Source organism: Callithrix jacchus, chromosome 3 (genome assembly GCF_049354715.1).
Source record: "Callithrix jacchus isolate 240 chromosome 3, calJac240_pri, whole genome shotgun sequence".
In the NCBI taxonomy this organism is placed as follows: domain Eukaryota; kingdom Metazoa; phylum Chordata; class Mammalia; order Primates; family Cebidae; genus Callithrix; species Callithrix jacchus.
Genome location: NC_133504.1, coordinates 73381795 through 73409586, shown reverse-complemented (window position 1 = coordinate 73409586; position 27792 = coordinate 73381795). Strand labels below are relative to the sequence as shown.

At 34.6% G+C, this 27792-nt stretch overlaps 1 long non-coding RNA gene across 9 annotated transcripts in view; it reads right to left on the bottom strand.

Moving 5' to 3' along the window:
* Positions 1–27792, bottom strand: part of LOC118152206 (uncharacterized) — a 289509-nt gene that overhangs the window by 154920 nt on the left and 106797 nt on the right. For 2 of the 9 annotated variants that reach the window (XR_013533402.1, XR_013533405.1), the window contains exon 3: positions 18895–18990. The exons of the other annotated variants lie outside the window; for them this stretch is intronic. This is a non-coding gene — a long non-coding RNA (uncharacterized LOC118152206). The remainder of the gene's footprint in view (positions 1–18894; positions 18991–27792) is intronic. 9 annotated transcript variants of the gene reach the window in all.

Below are 27792 nucleotides of genomic sequence, written 5' to 3'. Positions count from 1 at the left end.
TCAGTGCTCATTACAAATACTAGAGAGGAGTAAGTATGAATTTGTTTATTGTAGCCAAAATATTTATTGAACATGTACTATATGCAGGAAACTGTGCAAAGTCCTGTAAGTTCACCAGTGATCAAAATGGGTGAGGCTCCTCAAATTGAATAGGTGCATTAGGTTTCAATTAAAAAAAAAAAAAGAAATAAAGAATGACTATTCATGATTCAGAATAAATAACTAATTATAGGGATCAGATCTTGTATAAACTTCTCACCGAACTCCCACACTTGTCTGTTTCTCATTGCCTCTAAACTAAGCTATATGGTGAACCTGAAAGAGCTCCTGGTACCACTGTCCATGGAGACACACCTGGCCCAATGTTTGGAGAGTTGAAAGGCTGGCTACTCCCCATGTCAACTAGATAAGCCAGCAGATCAGCAGTAATGTGTCTGTGCTACAAAGTGCTGGGTCCTATATCAATCTTCAGATAAAGTGATTTCTACTTTACTTGGGTATTCCAAATCACACACACATTTTAATAGTAATACCTGGTCACATTCAGTGAGTGGGATTCTGGGAAATGTGGTTCCAGCTTAATGTCTTAGAGTACATCATCACCACAAAGATGATACAGTTTTGAAGAGATATTAATCAAATAAGCACGTCAAAGTGTAACTGGCACAAGAATATGCAAAGGTGGCATAAAGTGCCTTAAGGATTTGACTAGTCAGGGAAGTTAAAAAAAAGCTTGAGCTTTTACCTGAAGTACAAGAAAGATTTTATTAGCAATCTTAGAGATGAAGATGCTTTTTAAAATGTGGAAAGAGCAGGTGCAAATGCCTGACAAGAAGGACCACAGCTTATGATGAATGTATAGGTAGAATTTAATACAGACTTTGTTATATATGTATATTCATGTGTATATATATATGTATGTGTGTGTGTGAGTGTGCGTGTGTGTGTGTACATATAGGTATATATCTTTAACTTCTATTTTAAGTTCAGGGGTACATGTGCAGGTTTGTTTTTAGGTAAACTTGTGTCATGAGGGTTTCTTGTACAGATTTTTTTTATCACCCAATTATTAAGCCTAGTACCCATTAGTTATTTTTCCTTATCCTCACCCTCCTCCTCCACTTCACTCTAATAAGCTCCACTGTGTGTTGTTCCCCTCTGTGAATCCATGTGTTATCATCATTTAGTTCCCACTTACAGGTGAGAACATGCAGTATTTGGTTTTCGGTTCCTGCATTAGTTTGCTAAGGATAATGGACTCCAGCTCTACCCATGTTTCTGCAAAGGTCATTCTCTCATTATTTTGATAGCTGCATATTATTTCACGGTGTATATGTACCATATTTTCTTTATCCAGTTTATTTTTTGAGACAAGGTCTCATTCTGCCACCCAAGATAGAGTGCAGTGGCACAATCATGGCTCACTGAAGCCTTTACCCTCTGGTTGTAAGCAATCCTCATATTTCAGCCTCCCAAGAAGCTGGAACCATAGGTGTGCACTATATTTAAATGTAGTTCTATATTTAAATTTAGTTAAATAATATGTAAATATCATTACAGACAGTTATGCATGAGATATACTTACATATAAATATTTACAGAAAGATTGAACCATTCAATTTATAGATAAATAGAAAGATAGAATATAGCATTTTCCATTGAAAATCCCAATCAACTAATTTTCAAAATGTATGAGTTATTTTAAATCAAGGTTGTATGTCAGTTGTTAATCTGAGGAAGTTTAAAATCAATACACTAAGAAAAATAAGTTCAGTTGAGAATGCATAGATACCCAAACACACACATACACACACACACACACACACACACACCAATTCACTTAGGGAGTTTGCAGCAGAAAGATGCATGGAAATCAGTACAATGATAGTACAGTGAAGATATGCCTAAAAGACTATTAGTGTAGGAGTGGATTTATCAGCAAGAGAAAAATACTAAAAGTGATTCAACAAATGAATCATTTAGTAACTGAGCATTCACTGAAGGAGCTTCCAGGCAAAATTAACTCTACATGCAAAGCTACTGAAATGTAAATGAGCACATTTATTTAGTCCCAATAACTCTGTGCTGCCTGATATTGTTTAAATACAAAGAATGAATGACAATATGCATGTTGAGGGAGAGGATAAGAGATAAAGATCAAATAGGAAAAGCTTCTACATAAGTTAAGAAATTAAAACTCTATTTTAGCTTTCAGTTCTCAGAACCATTAGAGAATAAAATCCTGTTGTTTAAGCTCGAAAACAAAGAAACACCAGAAACCTCTATCTTTGAGCTAAGGATGGCTAAAAGATTTCGATCAGCAAAGATATATCAGTAAATTTGCATTTTAAAAAACTAGTAAGTAATATTGAAATCCAACTAAAGGTAGACAATTCTAATACAGCAACTTTTGTTTTTACCAGTTTTTAAAAAATTTCTTACTAATCCTATTAAAAGATGAGACTGAATTCTTGCCTCCCTGTCTCTTGAATTCTTCCAGTCAACTAAATTAGGGCTATCTAGTCTTACTTATAGGTACTAGCATCTCTCAGATTTATAGCATATAGACCTAGTCCTCTTCACTTATTCAACTCAATAATGTATACACTCAATGTACTCAACCCAGTATTAAGTAAAGCAAACATCTCAGAAGTGAAATTTTAAAGAAAGAGAGGGAGGTGGAGAAATGATTAGAAGTTCCAAGGTGTAAATTGAAGCCAGAAAAACAACTTACCTATCAGATGTACAACAACAGGATGAACCCTAATGTAAACAATGGTCCTTGGTGACAAGGATGTGTCAGTGTAGGTTCATCATATGTGATAATTGTACCACTTTGATGAAGAATGTTGGTAATGAGGGAGGCTAGGCATATGCGGGGGCAGGGAGTATATGGGAAATCTCAGCTCTGCTGTAAACTTAAAACTTCTCTAAAAAATAAAGAAAATCTAGGCAAAACCATTCAGGACATAGGAGTAGGCAAGGACTTCATGACCAAAACACCAAGAGTATTGGCAACAAAAGCCAAAATAGACAAATGGGACCTAATCAAACTCCACAGCTTCTGCACAGCAAAAGAAACAGTCATTAGAGTGAATCGGCAGCCAACAGAATGGGAAAAAAATTTTGCAGTCTACCCATTTGACAAAGGGCTGATATCCAGAATTTACGAAAACTAAAACAGATTTACAAGAAAAAAAAATAAGCCCATTCAAAAGTGGGCGAAGTATATGAACAGACACTTTACAAAAGAAGACATACATGAGGCCAACAAACATATGATAAAATGCTCATTATCACTGGTCATTAGAGAAATGCAAATCAAAACCACATAGAGATACCATCTCACACCAGTTAGAATGGCGATCATTAAAAAACCTGGAGACAACAGATGCTGGAGAGAATGTGGAGGAACAGGAACACTTTTACACTGTTGGTGGGAGTGTAAATTAGTTCAATCATTGTGGAAGACAGTGTGGCGATTCCTCAAGGACCTAGAAATAGAAATTCCATTTGACCCAGCAATCCCATTACTGGGTATATATCCAAAGGATTATAAATCGTTCTACTATAAGGACACATGCACACGAATGTTCATTGCAGAACTGTTCACAATAGCAAAGATCTGGAACCAACCCAAATGCCCTTCGATGATAGACTGGACAAGGAAAATGTGGCATATATACACCATGGAATATTATGCAGCAATCAAAAATGATGAGTTCATGTCCTTTGTAGGGACATGGATGAACCTGGAAACCATCATTCTCAGCAAACTGACACAACAACAGAAAATCAAATGCCGCATGTTCTCACTCATAGGCAGGTGTTGAACAATGGGAACACATGGACACAGGGAGGGGACCATCACACACTGGGGTCTGTTGCAGGGAAATACAGGAGGGACAGCGGGGGGCGGTGGGGAGTTGGGGAGAGATAGAATGGGGAGAAATGCCAGATATAGGTGAAGGGAAGGAAGGTAGGAAATCACACTGCCATGTGTGTACCTATGCAACAATCTTGCATGTTCTTCACATGTACCCCCAAAACCTAAAATACAATTTAAAAAAGAAAGCCTATTTTAAAAATAAATGACAAATGTGAGAACCTTTAGCATGTAATCTGCGGGATGAAAAGGGGAGATCTGAGAGGAATGAGGAGGAGGGCATTTCAGAAGTAAATATCACATGCACAAATATATCAATGCGTTCTAGGAACTAGACGACTGCTGTAGTGCTAGAGGTCCAAAGTTAGAAAGGCCAGTCTAGAAGCTGAAGGGGTAAACTGGATTCTATACGCAGGGAGAAGCCATTGAATTATTACATTTTGTAAGTAGATAAAATAAGAGAATTAAAATAAACTTGACTAGTATCTCTGCAACTAAACATCAAATCAGCCTTGCTGGTCATTCCATTTAGGTGGAATTCTTAGGAGGAGCATGTTTACTCTGTATTTCTTCAGCTCAGCGATTGTATTTCTACATTTTTCTTCATAATCATTATCCTATTTATAGATTCAGTAATTAGTAAAATTAGTGAAAAACAGTAATTAGTGAAAAACAAGAGTTTTGGACACTTTTATTCATTTAATCTTTCTTAATGGATAACATTATTTTTATAATATGGATACTACTGTGGAAGAACATATTGGCTGGATTCTGGGGATAAAGCATTAAACAAGATAGAAACCACCCTGGTCATCACTGAGCATATGGCCAAGTGATGAATTACAAAACATAGTACATCTGGCTTTTCCTTTTTTAAGCGGTGGGTGGCTTTGGCCAAGTTATCTATAATTCATTTTACAAACAAATATGGTTATTATAATATTTGACTCCCAGAGGTACAGAGAATTGGAGTAGTATACACAAAGTACCTAATGAAACATCTGAAACATAATATTCATTAAGTAAATATTTTATTAAAAGTTGCTATTACTATAATTAAATACTTGCCTCATATGAGTAGTGAATATATAGACTTTAGTCATAATATTGACTGGCTTTGACATTTCAATTCCCTTAGCAATTAAGGGCCTTTGTGCATGCGTGTGTGTGTGTGTGTGTATGTGTGTGTGTGTGTGTGTGTGTGTGTGTGTGTATGTGATTGGGAAAAAGAGAAGAGACTCCCTCTGCAGTTTGTGTCGTGAAGAGAGGAATAAATATTCCTCGATCATAAGTCCCTGTTCTCATATTCAGTGTCTCAAGTGGATAAGAAAAGAGGATCTGGTTTCAAACCTGACTTCTGCCATTAATTGGCTAACAGAACTTGTTCAAATTGATTAACTTTTCTGTATCCTAGTCATATTACATGTAGAAAGATGTTGATAATGCCTATCTCTTATGGTTGCTACAAGAATTACATTAGGTAATACATGTACAGTGTTTAGAACATTGCTTGATATCAATTCTATTACTGATTCTTATTCTTGTCTCTCTGGAGTTTGGATCCTGATTTGTTTTACCAGTTATTATCTGGGACCTGTTGAAATACAAAAATTAAATGGATTTCTGATGCATAATGTTGAAATTTTTTTTAAAAAGTGTTAAGAAAAGACAAATTGTTTGCTTGCCAAGAGGAAAATAACTACCAGGACTGGTTTTACACCTGTCTAATCCACCAATCTTTCATGACCACAGTAACAGGTAAAACTCAGAACTAGATTTAAATCTGTCCAATTGAGCAATGACAATTTGCTTCAGTGAACATGTCCTGAAGGCCAGTCAGTTAGTACTAATCCATGCCTGGAAAGTCACCGAACTGACAGTCAACTCAGAACATGTTTCTAAGGCTGACATGGAACCACTACTATGTAAAATATTAAACATGCTGCTAAGATTGACAACAACCCACTCCTGCTTCTACAATTAACACAAAATATGATTCTACAGCTGATATCAATCCATTCTTGTTCCCATATAAATAAAACCTGAATCAATCTCAAGCTCTTCCCCAACACCCTGTGTAAAATTAGCAGGTTTTTTTTTTTTTATTTTACATATTTACCCTATGTAAAATGCTCAATGAGGCTTCATCTAATCAACATAGCTCTTTTTTCTTTTTCTTTTTCTTTTTTAAAAAATGTATTTTATTACACTTTAGGTTCTGGAGTACATGTGCAGAATATGCAGGATTGTAGCATAGGTACATACATGGCAATGTGGTTTGCTGCCTCCATCCCCATCACCTATATCTGGCATTTCTCCCCATGTTATCCCTCCCCAACTCCCTACCCCTCACTATCTCTCCCCTATTCCCCCTCAACAGACCCCAGTGTGTGATGCTTCCCTCCCTGTGTCCATGTGTTCTCATTGTTCAACACCTGCCTATAAGTGAGAACATGTAGTGTTTCATTATCTGTTCTTCTGTCTGTTTGCTGAGAATGATGGTTTCCAGGTTCATCCATGCCCCTACAAAGGACTCATCGTTTTTTATGGCTGCATAGTATTCCATGGTGTATAAGTGCCACATTTTCCTTGTCCAGTATATCATCAATGGGCATTTGGGTTGGTTCCAGGTCTTTGCTATTGTAAAAAGTTCTGCAATTAACATAGATGTGCATGTGTCTTTATAACAGAATGATTTATAATCCTTTGGATATGTACCCAGTAATGGGATTGCTGGGCCAAATGGAATTTCTATTTCTAGGTCCTTGAGGAATCATCACACTGTCTTCCACAATGGTTGAACTAATTTACACTCCCACCAACAGTGTAAAGGTGTTCCTATTTCTCCACATCCTCTCCAGCATCTGTTGTCTCCAGATTTTTGAATGATCATCGCTCTAACTGGCATGAGATGGTATCTCAAAATGGTTTTGATTTGTATTTCTCTAATGACTAGTGATGATGAGCATTTTTTCACATTTCTTGGCATCATAGATGTCTTCTTTTGAAAAGTGTCTGTTCATATCCTTTGCCCACTTTTGAATGGGTTTGTTTTTTTCTTGTAAATCTGTTTTAGTTCTTTGTAGATTCTTGATATTAACCCTTTGTCGTATGGGTGTATTGAAAAAATTTTTTTCCATTCTGTTGGTTGCTGATTCACTCTAATGATTGTTTCTTTTGCTGTGCAGAAGCTCTGGAGTTTCATTAGATCCCATTTGTCTGTTTTGGCTTTTGTTGCCAATGCTTTTGGTGTTTTAGTCATGAAGTCCTTGCCTATGCCTATGTCTCAATGGTTTTGCCTAGGTTTTCTTCTGGGGTTTTTATGGTGTTAGGTCTTATGTTTAAGTCTTCAATCCATCTGGAGTTCATTTTAGTGTAAGGTGTCAGGAAGGGGTCCAGTTTCTGCTTTCTGCATGTGGCTAGCCAGTTTTCCCAACACCATTTATTACACAGGAAATCCTTTCCCCATTGCTTGTTTTTGTGAGGTTAGTCAAAGATCAGATGGTTGTAGATGCGTGGCATTGCCTCTAAGGCCTCTGTTCTGTTCCATTGGTCTATATATCTGTTTTGGTACTAGTACCATGCTGTTTTGGTTACTATAGCCTTGTAGTATAGTTTGAAGTGAGGTAGCATGATGCTTCCAGCTTTGTTCTTTTTGCTTAGAATTGTCTTGACTATGTGGGCTCTCTTTTGGTTTCATATGAATTTTAAGGTGTTTTTTTTCCAGTTCTGTGAAGAGGATCATAGGTAGCTTGATGGGGATAGTGTTTAATCTATAAAATACTTTGAACAGTATGGCCATTTTCACAATATTGATTCTTCCTGACCATGAGCATGGAATGTTTTTCCATCTGTTTGTGTCCTCTCTTATTTCCTTGAGCAGTGGTTTGTAGTTCTCCTTGAAGAGGTCCTTCACATCCTTTGTTAGTTGTATTCCTAGGTATTTTATTCTCTGTGTAGCAATTGTGAATGACAGTGGTTCTTGATTTGGCCCTCTTTAAGTCTGTCATTAGTGTATAGGAATGCTTGTGATTTCTCCATATGGATTTTGTATCCTGAGACTTTGCTGAAGTTGCTTATCAGTTTAAGGAGATTTTGGGCTGAGACAATGGTGTCTTCTATATATACAATATGTTTTCTGCAAATAGAGACAATTTGACTTCCTCCTTTCCTAAGTGAATACCCTTTATTTCTGTTTCTTGCCTGATTGCTTTGGCTAGAACTTCCAATACTATATTAAATAGGAGGGGTAAGAGAGGGCATCTAGTGCCAGAATTCAAAGGGAATGCTTCCAGTTTTTGCTCATTCAGTATGATATTAGCTGTGGGTTTGTCATAAATTGCTATTATTATTTTGAGATATGTTCTGTTGATACCTAGTTTATTGAGAGTTTTTAGCATAAAGGGCTACTGAATTTTGTCGAAGGCCTTTTCTGCATCTATTGAGATAATCATGTGGTTTTTGTCTTTGGTTCTTTTTACGTGGTGGATTACGTTAATAGACTTGCATATGTTGAACCAGCTTTGCATCCCCAGGATGAAGCTTACTTGATCGTGATGGATAAGCTATTTGATGTGCTGTTGCAATTGGTTTGCCAGTGTTTTATTGAAGATTTTTGCATCTATGTTCATCATGTATATTGGACTAAAGTTTTCTTTTCTTGTTGAGTCTCTGCCAGGTTTTGGTATCAGGATGATGTCTTATAAAATAATTTGGGAAGGATTCCCTCTTTTTGTATTGTTTGGAATAGTTTCAGAAGGAGTGGTACCAGCTCCTCTCTGTTTGTCTGGTAGAATTTAGCTGTGAACCCATCTGGACCTGGGCTTTCTTTGGTTGGTAGGCTATTAATTGCTGCCTCAACTTCAGCCCTTGTTATTGGTCTATTCAGGGTTTCAACTTCTTCCTATTTTAGGCATGAGAGGGTGCAAGTGTCCAGGAATTTATCCATTTCATCCAGGTTTACTGGTTTATGTGCATAGTGTTGTTTGTAGTAATCGCTGATGGTGGTTTGTATTTCTGTGGAATCTGTGGTGATATCCCTTTATCATTTTTTATTGCATCTATTTGATTCTTCTCTCTTTCCTTTTTTATTAATCTGGCTAGTGGTCTATTTTGCTGATCTTTTCAAAAAGCTAGCTCCCGGATTTATGAAATTTTTAAGGGGTTTTGATGTCTCTATCTCCTTCAGTTCTGCTCTGATCTTAGTTATTTCTTGTCTTCTGCTAGATTTTGAGATTTTTTTATCTTGCTTCTCTAGCTCTTTCAATTCTGATGATAGGGTGTCAATTTTAGATCTTTCCTTGCTTCTCATTTGGGCATTTATTGCTATAAATTTTCCCGTAGACCATGCTTTAAATGTGTCCCAGATATTCTGGTACATTGTGTATTTGTTCTCATTGGTTTCAAAGAACATCTTTATTTCTGCCTGCATTTCATTGTTTATCTAGCCAACATTCAGGAGCCAGTTATTCAGTTTCCATGAAGTTGTTTGGTTCTGAGTTAGTTTCTTAATCCTGAGTTCTAATTTGATTGCATTGTGGTCTGAGAGACCATTTGTTATGATTTTCATCCTTTTGCATTTGCTGAGGAGGGATGTACTTCCAATTATGTGGTCAGTTTTAGAGTAGGTGTGATGTGGTGCTGAGAAGAATGTATATTCTGTGGAGTTGGGGTGGAGAGTTTTGTAAATGTCTATTAGATTTGCATTGCTCTGTTTTCATTTACATCAGCAATAAATTAAGCTTATTTATTTAAAATTGAAATATACTTTTTTTTTAAACAATGTAATTTTCTTCAAAATATTTTGAAGACCCTGTCGGGTCCTCTAGTACCTTTAGCCAAGTCTGTATACCCAACCCTTTCATACCCCAATTTCCTTTGTCCTTCAGATTTTCTGCAGGTGCAACTTGTTCAACAATTATCTCATCTCTAATTTATCTCATTAAGTACTTATTACAAAATTTATGTTGTTATAATTTGTAACTAATTTGTATTCATATATTAGATGTTTTGGTTTTGTGGGGTACTATTTGTTAAATATTTTTTCTACTAACAGGCTGACTTCAGTGACTTAATTTGCTTTTTACTTTTGTCTTTCTCTTAGCAGAAAAGAATTTATGTCATGATTTGATACAGATATTCTTTTTTTTTGGTGACTTGAGCCAGGGGGTGGTCCCTAGAAAATGGATGAAGGTATCAGTTGGATAAACCTCCAATGTAGTCCAAACCAGCCTAGAAGTATCATGGCTGCAGCCTCATGAGGCTGCAGGTAATTTATACTGAGATGTTTGGTCAAATTGTGTCTTTTCTCATCTCCAAAATCATGCCAATTTTTGTGCAAGGTCACTCTACTTCACATTTCCAAGCCAGTGATTATTGGGTCACTGTTGCACAGCCTTTTCCTGGCCTTAGCTTTCATTGGGTAATGCAAAACATCATTTATAAACACACAGACATAAGAGATTTTAGAGGTCCTTCTTGTTTATTACGGGTTTGTATTCATCAAAACTGCAACATCTTCCTGTAAAAATCTGTGAATCTTTCATAAATTCATATTATATTCATAGCTGTTGTGTCTTCTTTGGTGAATGGTTTAATATTTTTAATTTATCATTTTGAACAATTTAATGTTTCATAATTATTACATTTTTAATAAATTTAGAAAATGAGAAAATTAATAATATCAAATATTCAATGATCAGCATTTTAATTGATATTCAAAGCCATAAAAGCCAACATTGACTCCAGCACAGCTTGTTTAAAAATCTCTCTAGTTCATTCCTGCTCGAGTCTTCTGAAATACACTTTCCTTTAATTTATTCTCATACATCCTTTTGCTTCTTATTCTAAGTGTTCACATGTGCTATCTTTTCTTGAGCATTTTTTTTTTTCAGAAAAAGAATAATTGCATTGCATAATATCCCCCTTGAAATTACCAGACAAGAAGGCTAATCTATAGAAGCTGGATATAAATTTAGGTCTAGAACCAATTCGGAACTTATAAATTAAGTTTTCTTTTTGAACCTCAGGAATTTAGGCAGAAATTTTCTGCAAAGAAAAAATCACAATGGTTTTAGGTATGTATCAGCAAGTTAACAGTCATCCTCTCAAATAAGGAAATATAATAAGAAGTAGTAACATGAGAAAGACTAGGAAGAAATTTCAATAACCCGGCTGTGCATGATTTTAAAAATATTCTTGAAAGAATAAGAAAAAATATATCATACACTTTACATATAAGCACATTTCAGAATTCTCTCCCTTAAAGAAGACTGAACAAAGATCCGAAATTATAAACAAAATAGAGCTGAATCAGAGGAGATTTTACACTTAGATGATAAATTTTCAGATAATATTCTGGAGTAGAAAGAAGAGACAAAGTAATTGGAGGTTTTTTCTTTTTTTTATGTAACAATGTTTGCATCTAAAATTTTAGTAGGAAAGTTCTAGATGCACTCTAACATTTGCTGACGTTTTCAAAGAGCCATAGAAGGTAAACAAACTAAAAATTAAAATCAATTATGGCTAACAGCTAGGTAGAACCACCAGCTCCCAAAACAAACATAAAACCAAAAGATTCTCTGATCTTTAGAACTGAAAGCCTAGGAAGAGACACAAGTATATATGACAAAAGAAGGACCATTAGTATCAACCACAGTCTCCACTTGCTAGGAAGCAGTCGCTGACTATCCAAACACTGCCCTGTGATTTCACTCCAAAGGAGAGACTATGTTCCACAATTCTGTTTTCTTCTAAACTCCCAAGGGGAAATATCTATAAACAGAGATGGGCATTAATGCATCTTTCTCATTAATATGAGTGTTAAATATTTTATTAATTCAACTACCACAAAACATTAGATTCCTCAGAACTAATCTTTCAAATTATCTAAAAATCATGAAATGAAGCAAACTGACTTTGGATGAGTCATAAACAACAGTAATAATAATAGTGTAGTAATAACAAAATAGAACAAAATAGAGTTTTGCTTAAAGTAAAAATGTCTGGTCAGGTCAGAATATAGTAAAAGATAGTTTTGAATATGTAGAGTAAGAGGTAAAACACTTCAGGGAAAGTAAACATTCTTCGCCCTGGTTTATATAAACCATTCAAGTACTGAAAATTTTTACAATTCTAAATCCTTTTGTGACAAAATATAATTACTACTTTGAGATTACTATTATGAGAACCTGACTTTTTTCCCTTACACAACTCCTGCAAATGTAATAAATAGGTAGGAGTCTATTTTTAAATAGAATTAATGATAAAATTTACTGCAGAGGAGTTATTTTTAGAAGTTTCATATTATAGCTGCTCTGAGCATCAGTATACCTACACTGTGTATAATTCAAGAAGTAACCAAAGAAAGTGCTCTGATCTCAGAGGGTCTGCAGACAAAGACAGAATAAGGGGGAAAGAATGTATAAGAATCCAAATGAGTCTTTCCAGATTATTATAAACTTTAATTTTTACCTAATTTTTTTACCTGATATTCCTATAACGTAGCCTAAGATATTATATCAATGCAAAAAGCAAAGGCATATACTGATTATATCCTATGTCTTGATTCAATATCCAAGATTTTTTATTTGCCTCAGAGTATCTGTAGCTTGAACTAATTGAAGCAGTCAAGACTACTTTTAAATATGAAGTTTCCACATATAGTACAATCTCAATTGCTAGATGAAAACACTAGATTCGTTGATTATTTATTAAGAAAGCTTAAAATTTTCCACTCAGCATCAACTTAATATTTTTTTAGAAAAAAATCTTATTACTTTAATCAACGAAGAAGCAGCTCACAATGGTATTTATCAAGTTGAATTGTCCATGTATAGAACAGATATTTTGGATAATCCTGTCTTCAACAGTTCCAGCTGCTATAACAAATTACCATAGACTGGATGGCTCATAAGCAACAGAAATTTATTTCTCATAGTCTGGAGGCCGGCAGTCCCATTATCAGTGCCAGCTTGATCAAGTTCTGGTCAGGATGATCTTCTGGGCTGCAGAGTACCTACTTCTTGCAGTGTCCTCATATGGTAGGAAAAGGATGACAGTGAGCCAGGAGCAGTGGTTCATACCTGTAATCCCAGCACTTTGGGAGGCCGAGGCAGGCAGATCACCTGAGGTAGGAAGTTCAAGACCAGCTTGATCAACATGGAGAAACCCTGTCTCTACTAAAAATACAAAAAATGAGCTGGGCATGGTGGTGCATGCCTGTAATCCCAGCTACTTGGGAGGCTGAGGCAGGAGAATCGCTTGAACCTGTGAGGCAGAAATGGCAGTGAACTGAGATCTTGTGGTTGCACTCCAGCCTGGGCAAAAAGGGCGAAACTCTGTTTAAAAAAAAAAAGCAAGAAAGAAAGAAAAAGAAAAAGGGTGAGAGGGCTGACTGGGTTCTCTTTTATAAGGCCATAATCCCATTCATGAGAGTTCTACACTCATGACCTAATTATCCCTCAAAGGTCCCACCTCCTAAAACCTATGCTGAAATATGAGTGGACAAAATACATGAAACAACCATATTATGATAATGGACAATATGAAGAGAAGGACTGTTATCCTTGATAAATGGGGAGAAATAAAGAGCACCATTTTTTCCTTTTGTTTCCCTCTGGAGACACCTATAACCATAGTGCAGTGAAGGGCAAACCAAGCAGAAGATGTCACTCTAGTGAGTTGAGGAGACAGCAGTTGGCATTCAGGGAGGTTGCAGTGGTGGATGTTGCTAGGGCAGAGTAACACAGAGCAGGTGATATGGAAAAGAGAGTTCAAAAAATCTGAGAGGTTCTCCTTAAAGCTCTGGCTAAATTCTAAGCAGCATATTTGTCAAATGAGACACCATGAAGCCAGGTGAAAAACAACTAGCAGGGAAAGAACAACTACCAGGACCCTCTACGTGCAATAATTTACATGGCTTTCAAAGGTCTGAGTGATTATTGAGTTGAGCAGTAAAAGCTAGTTAAATACACAATGATTATAATTTGGTGCTAAATTAGTTCTAGAGTAAAGGCTGTTTCAGATATGCCCTAATAAAGCCTAATATCAAATCTTAGGATCAAGCAGATCCACAAGTAATGAAATTGCTAGTAAAAATAAGGTTGAAGGAAAAGTATATCAAACAAAAAATCTGACCTACAATAGAAAATAAAAATATCCAAATGATAAATACAGTAGGGGTTTTATTTTAAAATTGTTAAAAAACAATGGACTCTAAAAAGCAAAAATGAATGTAATGTATTCTGGACTTTATAAATTATATAGATGTAAAGGTTATAGCAACATTAGCATAAAGGTAGGAAGGTATTAATTTATGAATACTGTTGGAGTTTCCACATTATAGATGAAAGAATAAGATACAATTTGAAGACAGACTACCAAGTTAAAGATGCATATTGTAAATTCTAGAGTTATCACTAAGGTTATAAAACATCATAGCTAATGACTCAATAGAGAAGATAAAAGAGAAAACTAAAAACATTCAATCTGAAAGTTTGCAGAAAAATTGAAAAAGAAAAAGAAAAAAGAATGTATGCGATAAATGAAAAAGCAGCAGTAAAATATATATTTAATGCCAATCATATTAATAATTATATCAAGCAAAAATGGTCTTAATTCTTAATTGTAATGTAGAATTGTTAGCTGGTTAAAAATACAATATGTAACGACACATCATCTATAAGAAACATTTTTAAAAGATTACTTAAAGACTCAGATAGGATAAAAGTAAAAGCCTGGTAAAAATAGAGACATACATACACTAGATATAGAAAGGTAAAGTAGTTATACTATATATGACACTGTGGGTTTCCGGATAAGAAGTACCAGACACAAAGAGGTATATTTCATAATGATAAAAGGTTCAGCTTATCAAGACAACCCAACAATCTTAAAAATACATTAACCCAATAGCAGACCTTCAAAATACATGAAAGAAAAAAAAGTATTTAGACAGAACTGAAAGGGCCTATAGAAGGATCCGCAGTTGTGGTCGGAGATTTCAACACTTTCCTCTCAGCAGCTGACAGAACATACAGACGAAAAATCAGTGAAGATAAAGGAGATTTGAACAGTACTATCAACCACCTGGAAGTAGTTGAGATATATAAAATACTTAATTGAACAAGAGATGAGTACACATGCTTTTCAAGTGCATCTGGAACATTTACCTGGACAGGCCATATGAAAAGGCATAAAAAATTCTCAGTAAATGGTAATAGTACTAAACATATTTTTGTTACAAAATATTTTAAAACCTATATTGGAAATATTCAAATACTTTGAGACAGCGGTTTACCTGTTTAACTTCTGACCTACCCATGGCTCTAACATTTTACAGTTAATTAGAAAATATTTTGAATGGATTGACAATTAATATGCAATATAATCAAATCTGTGAGATAATGTTAATACAACTCATAGAATAACTATAATACCATAATTGCTTTTGTCAGAAAAGAGAAAAACCTAAAATTAAAGATTAAGATTACTTCTTGAATAGTGAAAAAGAGTGCAATGTAAACTTAAAGTAAAACAATACAGGAAATCATAAAAATAAAAAGGTGGGAAGTTAACTCATAAAAAAGCAATTAATAGAGAAAATACATTTAACAAGCGGTCCTTTATAAAGAGCAATAACATTGATAAACTTCTGTGTAGATCAATTAAGAAGAATTATCAGTATGAGGATTTTAAAAATGACATCTTCTAGCTGCAGTAGTGCACACCTGTATCTCTGCTACTCAGGAGGCTGAGATGGGAGGATCACTTAGCCAACGAGTACAAAAAGAAAAATTGGACATCATTAGAAATCCAATAGGCATTAAAAATAGTAAAAGTATTATAACCACTCTTCAGAATCAGGACACATCATTCCACAAAATTTTTTTGGATATTAAGACTGATTTTGTCAATATATACACCAGCAAGTTATGAAATGCTTATTGCTTATATATAACAAGACTTTTTGGGGAGATCAAGCAGGCATCCAAGTTATCTGGAACTGGTTTCATAGAGCAGGGAAAGGAGGTTGATTTGGAGTTTATTATTGTGTTTGTAGATGGGGCTGGGATTCCCTTGTGCAGACAGGGCTTTGAGTGATTTGAAACTCTCATTGGTATCAAAAGAGAGAGCATGCAGGCCTTCATATTGGTTTCCCAGATGTGAGACCAAAGGGAAAAATACAGAGGTGAGGTTTTATACACCATAGAATACTATGTAGCCATGAAAAGGATGAGTTCATGTCCTTTGCAGGGACATAGATGAAACTGAAAACGATCATTCTCAGCAAACTGACACAAGAACATAAAACCAAACATCATATGTTCTCACTCATAAGTGGGTGTTGAACAAAGAGAACACATGGACCCAGAAAGCGGAACATCACACATAGGGGCCTGGGGGATTGGGGGCGAGGGGAGTAGAATAACAGGGGGTGGGGGGATTGGGGAGGGATAGCATTAGGAGAAATGCCTAATGTAGATGATGGGGAGATGGATGCAGAAAACCACCACCACAGCACTTGTATTCCTATATAACAAACATGCATGATCTGCACATGTACCGCAGAAATTAAAGTATGATAAATAAATTTTTTAGAAAAAAAGTTGTCAATACTCAAAAAAACATAAAGTCAGACTCTTTGACAAAGAAAATTATAAAAGCATTGATCCCAATAAATTGTATAACTTGAAATGGACAAATAACAGATTAAAATAATGAAAACATACGAATAAGCAGTAGAAAATCTAAATAGTACATGTATGCAGTCAAATTCGCAAGTAACACCCTCCTACAAAGAAAACTCCCGACTAAGATGGCTTCACTTCAGGAAACAATACTACCAATCTTACACAAACCCATGCAAAAACAAAGACAATAAAATTCTTGTATCTATTTTCTTTTCATTATCATGATGTCAGAGCAGACCAAAACATTACAGGAAAACTGCAGCTCTCAGAAACATAGACACTAAGTCTGTAACAATATTTTAGCAAATTAAGTTGAATACTATGTAAAAGTGATAAACATCATGACTCAGAAATGTATATTTGGTTCAACATTCTGAAATCGATCATTATAATTTATAATATCCATTGAAAAAAATTATAGCTCACATCATACTTCATGATGAAATATCAAATGTTTCACCTAAGCTCAAGAATAAGATAATCATTTCATGATCAATAGGAATGAAGGGCTTTAGCTAATGTAATATACAGCAAGAAAAAGAAACAATCAACAAAGAGACTGAAAAAAATAACCAATCTTGATATTCAGAAAACATTTTAAAACTTGAGAATTATATTTCAAAGTTTTCAGAAACAAAAAGTGAATTTAGTATAGTCAAATAATTAAGGTCAATACCAAAAGGGAATTGTATTTTGCTCTGTAGGAATATTGTAACTTTATGAATGAAGTAATGTAAAAGAAAATAGGTTCTTAGTAGCATGAAAACTATGAAATATTTAGTATTATTTAATGAAATATATGTAAGGCTTGTACATCACAAGGCAAATTTCTTTGTTTGAGACAGTGTACATACACCTCTTTAATTTATCTCAACCAAAGAATGATGTATCTCTCCATATGTATATATACACATATATATGTATTCTTTATACAAACACACACACACACACACACACACACACACACAGAGAGAGAGAGAGAGACAGAGAGAGAGAATGTTCATTGAAGATTCCATATTATCAATATGTCAATTCTCTCTAAACTGATCTACAGATTGAACAAAAAATCTCAATTTAAATTTCACATTGTTTTCTTTTTCTATTTTGGAAATGCACAAATTGATTTAAATTTATATGAAACTGCAATAAGCCTAAAACAGCCAAAATAATTTTGAAAATAAACCATGTTGGAGAATTTGCACTAACTAATTTTAAAACTTCCTGTGAATTAGGGTTTCTCAACCTGGACACTATTGACATTAGGGCTAGATCATTCTTTCTTGTGGGAACTGCCCTGTGCATTGCAGGATGGTGAACAGCATCACTGGCCTGTATCCACTAGATGCCAGTGTATCCTCGACACTCTCTAGCTGGGACAACTAAAAATGTTTCCAGGCATTGCCAAATATTCCCTGGAGTCTAAATCTCCCCGGGCTAAGAACCACTGCTATAAAGCTACATAATTAATACAGCGTGGTGTTGGTATAAGAATAAAAATAAAGATCATTAGAATAAAATTGATAGGGCAAAAATAGACCAACACAGAGTCTATTGATTTTTTTTTACAAGGTGTCACAATAATTTAAGGAGAAAGAAAAATCTTTTCAACAGATGGTTTTAGAACAACTGGATATCCATATTCAGAAAAATACACTTCAGCTCCCACTTCACAGCCTACACAAAAATTCATGCAAATAGATCACGGTACTATGGTACTAAATGTCAACACATCGAAGTCTTAACCTTCAAGAAGAAAACACAGGAAGAAATATTTATGATAATAGTGTAAGCAAATAGTTTTTAGGTCAGACCACCAAAGATCAAGAACCAAAAAAGACAAATTTTATGATATGCACTTTATGAAATATATTAATTTCTGTTATAGTTTTCAGAAAATGGAAAGCTATGATATCAGATAGAGAGAAAATATTCATTTTTATGAAGAACTTGTATCTGGAATATATATTTTAAAATACACAATATTTATTTGTGAGCATGTATACAGAATACATAACAAACTCTTACAGTTTAATAAAAAGACAAGTAGCATAAATTAAAAAAAAACTATGCAAATGACTTGAAGAGACACTTCACACAAGAATGTAAATGAATGGCCAAAATGAAAAGTTATGTAACATCATTAGTCAAGTGACTACAATAAAATCAGTGTAATTTTTTACATGATGAAATGCCACTAAGGCATTCTACAATGGCTAAAAATAAAATAACTGTCAATGCCAGGTGTCTGTGAGAATGTGGGGGAACTGGAATTCTAGTGCACTGCTGGTGGAGATGAAAAGAGGTTCAAGTACTTACATAACACAACTAGGCAGTTTCTAATACAGTTGATGAGCTCTTTCCATAAGACCCAGTGATTCCGCTTCTAGGTATGTATCCAAAAGACGTGAAAATCTATGTGCAATCAAAATAATGATCCTAGCATAAATAATCCTAGCATCTTGATTCATAATACCTCAAACTGAAACAGTCCAAATATTAAACAAGAGGTGAATGGATAAACAAATTGTGATATATTTATAGAAAGGAATTTTCTTCAGTCATACATAAGGACTAACTCTTAATACATGACACAACATGTATAAATAGCAAAAGAAACCAGTCATAAAAGAGTATACATTGTATCATTCCATTTATATATAAAATTCCAGAACTATAAATCTATTTGTAAAGGAGCATGTAGGAACATTCTGGGGTGATAGAAACGGCCCATAACTTTATACAGATGTTACTTCCTTGGGTGAATATATTTACTGAAAATGTGCAAGACTTATTGTATGTAAATTATATCTCAGTAAGGCTGTAAAATAAAAAATAAAATGGAATAAAAATAAATTACTTCCCCAAATTTACATGTAACGCCATTACAGAGTTAATGAGTTTTCTGAGATGTGGCCCTAAGATGGTTTCTTTTTGTTCCCTCATTAATTTTTATTCTTCATAAATGATACAAAATAATGAAAAGACTTTAAAAAATTCCTAGCGAGAGGTAAGGTTTTGAATTTTATTTTTTTTACTATTATGCACATTCTTATTTGATGAAAACAATCAATTTTATATTATTGAAATGGAAAATTTTATATTATTGTAATGGAAAAATTTGATTTCTTTAAAAAGGAACACAACTTTTATAGAGTTCTACAACAGCAAGTTGGATAAATATTCTTTTTGAAAAAATTGTTTTCCTTAGAGAACTTGGAATTAAATATTCTTTTAATTTTTGTTTTTAGTTATTTAGTAATTAGAAATTAGCTATGATTATTATATTACAAATATTTGATGTAGCAAATATTTGTAATCATCATAACTAATTTCTGCTCACTGAGGTCACATAATCTATATGTTTACACATGACTTTTTAAAAAATAAGCAAGTAAAGAAATCTATGCAGTAATAATCAGCCAGAAGCCACTTATCCAGTGCTAGTACGAGCATTCCATTTTCATTATTAGAGTTCTACTGCCCTCTGCTGGTCTCAGCATCGTGCGTCAAAAGGCACGCAGATGGAATCTACAGGAACTGTGAGACTGCTTGCATACATACACAGACTCAATACTAAAAGAGTAATAAACTCAGAATTTTCCCTGTCAGATGATCTCAATTCAATGGTGTATCATATACACTAAAAGAGAAACTTAAAACTATATAAAGTTAGAATGAACTGGGGCTTTTTAAAATGCGAGGTGACTTCAGACATTAGACACAGTGCAACCTCCTTATTTTATTGAAGTCAAATTTGAGGCTTCCAAAATTGAATTTCCTTTATCCAACTAAATGCAATGAGTCAGTGGTGAATCCAGGAATAAAATATCGACTTTGTGTTTATTCAAACGAAACTCAGCCAAAGTTCACCTCTGCTGAATGTGTTATTACACACAATTCACATTTATAAAAAACCAGATAACAGGGAGTAATATAAAAAACAACACATGCAAGGAAGTTTCTTTCCTTCTCTTATTCCTTCCTTCTTTCTTTCTGCCCTGCTTTCCCTTTCCTCTCTCTTTCTCTTTTGCTTTTATCATACCTTCTCTTTCTTCCCTCCCTCCCTCCCACTTTCTCGCTGCCTCCTTGCCTTCCTGCCTCCTTGCCTTCCTGCCTCCCTGCCTTCCTGCCTTCCTACCTTCTTGCCTTCCTGCCTTACTTCCTCCTATTTTTCTTTCCCTTCATTCGCTTTCTTTTTTCCTTCTTTTTTCTTCCTTTTTTTCTCTGTATATCAGAACACTTATTACTAAAGACACTGGTTATAAGTTTTGGTGACAGCGTGGAGTAAAGGTAAAATTCCTGGGCTTTGACATTAGATGCATGTTTTAATACCATTTATACCATTGATAAACCACGTGATCACTTCACTACCTTCATCAGTAAATTGGAGATGGAAATAATGTCACAATATATACAGGGCTTGTGAGTATTAAGGTTGTAAGTTCTTGGTTACAATTATTTAAAATATAAATAGTATAAATAATTATAAGAACAGAATTTGTGCAAGAATGTAGAGTGATTGTGAATGTGTTATGTTCACTCTAACAATGAAAATGGAATGCTAGTACTAGCACTGCACAAGTTGCTTCTGGCTAATTGTGACTGCATAGGTTTCTTTACTTGCTTATTTTTTGAAAAGTCATGTGTAAACATATAAGTATGCAATAAACACAGTTTAATTAATTATAGGTAGTAGTGCTACTATTCCTCCTACTATGTTGTGATTTCATTTAAAAATACTATACTTATTATTTCTTAATATTTATTACGTCTGGCCCAAAATTTGATATGTAGTGTATTTTATAAAATTTATCCTAAAACCAATAATATCTATAAAATTTGGAAAATAGTATGATTTAAAGATATTGGGAACTTCATTCTTTTATCCAACTCAAAAGCAGTGCTTCTATCATTGATATCTTAAAGGATAAAAGTCCCAGCATACCTTTGGGTGAAATACCGAAAATTTTACTTTATTATCAAGTGTTGTTAGGGAGGAGATCACAAAGCCATTTTATTTTTTATTGATGTATTGTAAACATGAACCAGGTAGTTTAAGGAAAGAAAGGCAGAAAAGGGGGCAATGGCGTGGTTGGAGTGACGGGCAAGCAGCTCAGGTCAGACCTCACGCTATTAGGCATGTTATTTGCCATTGGGTGTCTCCTTCTAAGCCTTTCAGCCAACAAAGCAAGAAAAATCATGTGTGTATACAAATGTGTTGTACTCATACTTTTATATGTAGCTGCTATGGTCTGAATGTTTCCCTCCCCAAATTTATGTTTAATACTAATCGCCACAGTGATGGTATTAGAGGGTGGGGCCTTTGGGAGGTGATTGAAACGTGAGAAGAGAGCCCTCAAGAATGAAATTAATGACCTTGTAACAGAGGCCCTAGAGAACTGCCTTGCCCCTTTCACCAGATGAGACCATAGTGAGATGTCAGCAACCCAGAAAAGGACTCTCATCCATTACCCGGCCATACTGGCGCCTTAATGTTAGATTTCCCAGCCTCCCAAACTGTGAGAGAAATTTTTGTTATCCATAAGCCACCCAGTTTAGTCTATTTTTTTATAAGCAACCGAAATGGATTAAGGCAATGTCCTTCTGTATCTATATTAAGCTAAATGTGAGTACATACTGATGACTCAAACTAATTTATAACCATGTAAATTATTATAGCCTCCTGCCCTTCTTATCTGTAAACTTCCACTTAAACAGTGAAAAATCTGGCTCTCATCATCTGCTATCCCTTCGGTTAACTGTTCACTTCCAGGTGCATATATATCAATATTAGAACTGTTAACCTGTATCTCCACAGAAAAAAAGTTATCATCTAGAATGGAGTGTTTATGCCTATGTCCCTCTGCTTAAATCTTATAGACTCCTTTCATTTCCAAAGTTACTTAGATCAACATCTCTTGCTCCTATTCCCTTCAGTCAAATTGTTTCATACATTTATAATATGTTATATTCTCTTATCACAGTCTGGATTCCATCTGGGCTCTGCAAACCCCTTAATAATTTGCTTCTTTACTTTGTATACATTAAGGTTCAATCTTTGTACTATAAAGCTCTACGGGTTTTGATAAATGCATAAAATCATGCATCCAACACTATAGTATTAATACAGAATAGATTCACTACCCTACATATCTCCTGTTTCACCTATTCAACCCTCCTCTAGAATCCCTGGCAATCTCTAATCTTTTTTCTGTCTCCATGGTTTTGCCTTTTCCAGAAAGTCAAATATTGGACAAAGAATATATGACATTATCAGACATGCTTTTTTTCACTTAGCAATATGATTTCAGTTTCCTTCATTTTGTTTTGTAGTTTGCCAGCTCATTTTTAAAACCCCTGAGTAATATTCTATTGTATGGGTGTACCACAGTTTGTTTATCCACCCTCCTATCGAGTAACATCTTGGTTGCTGACACTCTTCAGTGATTATTATGAAAGCTGCTATTAACATTCATCAAAACAAGTGAGATTTCTGGTTGTCCCACATCCTGATCACTATTTAGTATTGGCGGCTTTTTAAATATTAGCTATTCTAATAATAAAGTAGTGGTATTTCACTGTGGTTTTAATTTGCAATTCCTTAGTGATCCGTGATGTTGAATATTTTTTCCCTATGCTTATATGCCATATGTAATGTCTTTAGTGAGATGTCTGTTGGATTCATCACTCATATTTTAATTGTGTATTTAGTATTAAATTTTAAGTACTCTTTGTATATTTTGATACACCTATGTCAGATATATTTGCAAGTATTTCTTCCCAGTCTGTGACTTCTTTTAATTCTCTTAACTGATTCTTAATTGTCTATTCTGTTTTTTGCAAAGCAGACATTTTGAATTTTAGTGAAGTCCAACTTAATTTTTCTTTTGTGGATCATGGCTTTGGTGTTGTATTTAAAAACTCATTGCCAAACCAAAAGCCAGGTAGATTTTCTCTTGTGTTTTATTTTAGAAGTTTCAAATTTTTTGTATTTTACAATTATGTCTATGATTTATTTTGAGCTAATTTTTGTAAAAGGTGTAAGGTCATTTTTGCTTGTTTGTATAGAAATGTTCTATTGTGTCAATAATGTTTGCTGAAAAGACTATTTTATCCACCAATTGCTTTTGCTTCTTTGTCAATGATTAGTTGACTGTATTTGTGTGTGCCTATTTCATGCTCTGTTCTGCTCCAAATACCTATGTGTCTATTATTTTGTCAATATCAGAACTGCCTTGATTACTGTAGCAATATAGTGAGTCTTCAAATCAGATAGCACAAGTCCTCCAAATTTGTTGTTTTTTTGTCTACAACATTGTGTTGGCTCTTCTGGGTCTTTGGCTTTTCCATATAGAAAATAGCTTGCTGGGATTCTGATTGTGACTGTATTGAATCTACAAATACATTTGGGAAGAACTGACATTATAACACTAAGTCTTCTAATTATTAACGTAGAATATTTCCTCATTTATTTAGGTATCCTTTGGGTTTTTTTCATCAGACTTTTTATAGTTAGTTTACTGTTTTTGAGCATTTGTGTTATTTCTAATTTGAGGCTATTATATTATGAAAATTCTAATGTCTTTGGATAAACACATATGCTCATTTAAGTATATGTCCAGAAGTGGAAATTGTGTCATAATATAGCTTGTAATCCCAGCTACTCAGGAGGCTGAGGCAGGAGAATTGCCTGAACCCAGGAGGCAGAGGTTGCGGTGAGCCGAGATTGTGCCATTGCACTCCAGCCTGGGTAACAAGAGTGAAACTCGTCTCAAAAAAAAAAAAAAAAAAAAGAAATATATTTAGCTTCAGTAGATATTGCCAGTTTTTCTAAGTAATTGTAACAATTTGCTCTTTTCAACAGGAATGCATGAATACGGTTTTGCTATTTCAATATTTGCATTAATTTTGAACATACAAAAACTTTAACAAAGTTTATAGCCATTCAGCATATTTATCCTTCCCTTGGAAATGACAAAGACCCTACAGTATTTTAAGTATCAATTGAACTGTTCCCTCATTTCATTGCTAAATGTTTTACATTTGCTTCTTTATACTAGACATAAAAATTGTAGGGTTTATTTTTTATGGTTACAGTAAATCAAGTTTACTAATAAATTTTTTCCTGTTTCCATTGTTTTTGTTATTTGCATTCTACTCCACCTTTCTGGGTTCATCTTTTATAGATATTTTAATTAGAGTCTATGGGTCACAAACTGTAATGATCTTTTTATACCCTAAAATATATTTATTTCATACCCCCAAATATTTTTTTTTGAGACAGAGTCTTGCTCTTGTCATCCAGGCTGGAGTGCAGTGTGGCAATCTCGACTCACTGCAACCTCCACCTCTGGGTTCAAGCGATTCTCCTGCCTCGGCTTCCTGAGTAGCTGGGATTACAGGTGACCACCACCATGACTGGCTAATTTTCATACTGTTTAGTAGAGACAGGGTTTTGCCATGTTGGCCAGGCTGGTCTTGAACTCCTGAACTCAGGTGATCTGCCTGCCTTGGCCTCCCAAAGTGCTGGGATTACAGGCGTGAGCCACCGTGCCCCCACACCCAGTATCTTTAATGGTAATTTGGCCTGCTCTATCCCTCTTAAACAATATATTCCTTCAACATGTGGAATATATTTTTTCATTTACTGCTGGCATCTATTATTTCTGTTTATAAGACTGCTGTTAGTTTAACGCCAATTATTTTATAGGTAGTCTGTCTTTTCTCTCTGTTAGCTTGTAAAGTATTTCCTCTTGTTTTCAATGTTTTTCAGATGTATTGTCATGTGTCTATATTTTCCTTTTGCGTAGTAGTTGAAATATGCTTTTAGTTTTAGAATTCTTATTTTTCTTTAATTCTAAATAAATATTATTCCTTCTTTGTCATTGTCTCTTTTCTTCTGAAATACCAGTTAATTCATGATATTTAATCAACCTTTAATATATCTTGACTGATTACTTTTATATCTTTATATCTCTTTATGTTTTATTCTAGGTGGCTTCTTCACTACTATCATACATTCACTAATTTCCTCATCTGCTGTGAGCTCTCTAGAGTGCACTCCCTATTAAGTATATATATATATGTATTTATTTCAAGGCTTACATTGACATTTCCATGATCCATGCAGAAGCCATAAGGAGAACTCATAATGGAGAATCTGTTTTCTACCTGTTCAGCCATGTTCCTTTATAACAGAATTACTTCTAATTTAAGCTATTTTAAAATACAATAAGATTAATAAAATAAACCTTGCCTTTATTTTTTTCTTAGTGTTTAATGAAAAGCTCAGCAACTTACTACCTTAAATTGGTTATCTTTTCTTGTTTTTTTTTTGCCTTAATGTCTTATGTCTTACTCTTGAACAAGATGTGACAGATAGAATAAATTCCTTTATTTATTGTTTTAAGAACATATTGAAGAATTTCATGCTGACATGCGGTGGCCTGTAATCCCAGCACTTTTGGAGTCTGAGGTGGGTAAATCACTTGATCCCAGGAGTTTGAGACCAGCCTGGGCAACATGGCAAAACCCTGTCTACAAAAAAATACAAAAATTAACTGGGCATGGTGGCATGCCCCAGTGGTCCCAGCTACTCAGGAGGCTGAGGTAAGAGGCTCACTTGAGCCTGGGAGGTTGAGGCTGCAGTGGGCTGTGATCATGCCTCTGCACTCCATCTTGCATGACAGAGTTGTCAGGTTTGACTTAGTGATGGATGAACAAATGCACTTAGACACAGATATCTAGTGAAAGAGTGGGCTGGGGTCCTGGTTACTTACAGACACTGAGGAGGGTGCTATAATGAGTCAGCAGCTGTGGCCCTTACTAGCTGGCTGTGGGCATTTATTCGGTATAGATTTAATGACAGAGGCTTTGAGTTAACACTCTTGCAGATAGTTAACATGGTCGCCTTCCTTGGAGACAGCAACTCTGCAGATGATTAAAGGCCAGGTTCTGAGGCCTAAGTAACTACCTTATCTAGATTAGTTTTTTTTACATCTCCTAGTTATCTAACTTAAGCTTTCAGGCACTGGATAAGAGAATCTGGCTACCTTTAGCCAAATCCTATTCTGAGGCTTTTGCAAGACCAGCCTTCCCAGAAGATTTGCTTCCATTTTACAATTTTTCCCATTACTCTGACTGATGAGTGAGACCCTATCACAAGAGAAAAAGAAAAATCAGTGCATTTTATGAGATATTTTAATGTGAAACATAAAACATTTTTATGTGAAACATATCAATATTCTGATTTTAGAAATTTTTCACTATATGTATTAGCATTCTATTTCTTTTTTACATTTTAGAATTGTGGTTTGGGGGCTTATTTTGACAGATAAGTATTTTCATTTGTTCATATTCTCTCTTTTTTTCCCTCACTGCATAGGAACTAGACCCTCAAATGAGAACCAGAACTTATAATTAGCAGTACTGCAGTGTCCCTGTTGGGGATTATACTGACTGTACTGACGAGGACCTCAAGTCTGTGGGTGGTTTAGTTCATTTCTTTATTATAAGGATATATCTGCTTCCTCTTGCTCCTTTAGGCTTGTAACTTACTAAAAACTGTGGCTTTAGGTCGTAGTCAGCAGTAATTTCTTTGATCTGATTTTATGAGAGAGATTAAGGAAACTACTTTCACATATCCTGAATACTTTCTATGAATTTGGATCCTGTAAGTTTGTCATGTGGAACACTTTTAGTTCTCATTGCCTTTAAGAGCTGAGTTGCCTCTCTTGGCTTGTAGTTTAGTATCACACTGCATTTTGCATGTTAGTTCTATTTCTAGTGCAAATAACTATTCTGTTTTATAAGAGTATATATATATTTTTCATTTTCTCTTTATGTATTTTATGTAGATTATGAAAAGTAGGTGCTGATACATAGTATCCTAATCTGTTGGTTGTCATAATACCTTGCACTGAGTTTAAGCCTGATTTTGCTATTCTGCCTTTGGGTCAATTTCCAAACTTCAAACCATGTTCCCTTTTTCTAATGTTTGCTTGCTTCAGTTTTTCCTTAAACACTTCTCAAAATATTAACAACTTAATTAGAGTAGAGGATGTGCTGTTGAAGTATATTAAAAATAATATGGTTTACCTAGGACTACAAAGTGGAAAGTATATGCTATGCTACATGCTATGCTAAGGTTTGAGTATGTTCCCCATTAAGCATGTGTTGGAAACTTATTTTCCAATGAAATTGTGTTGGGAAATT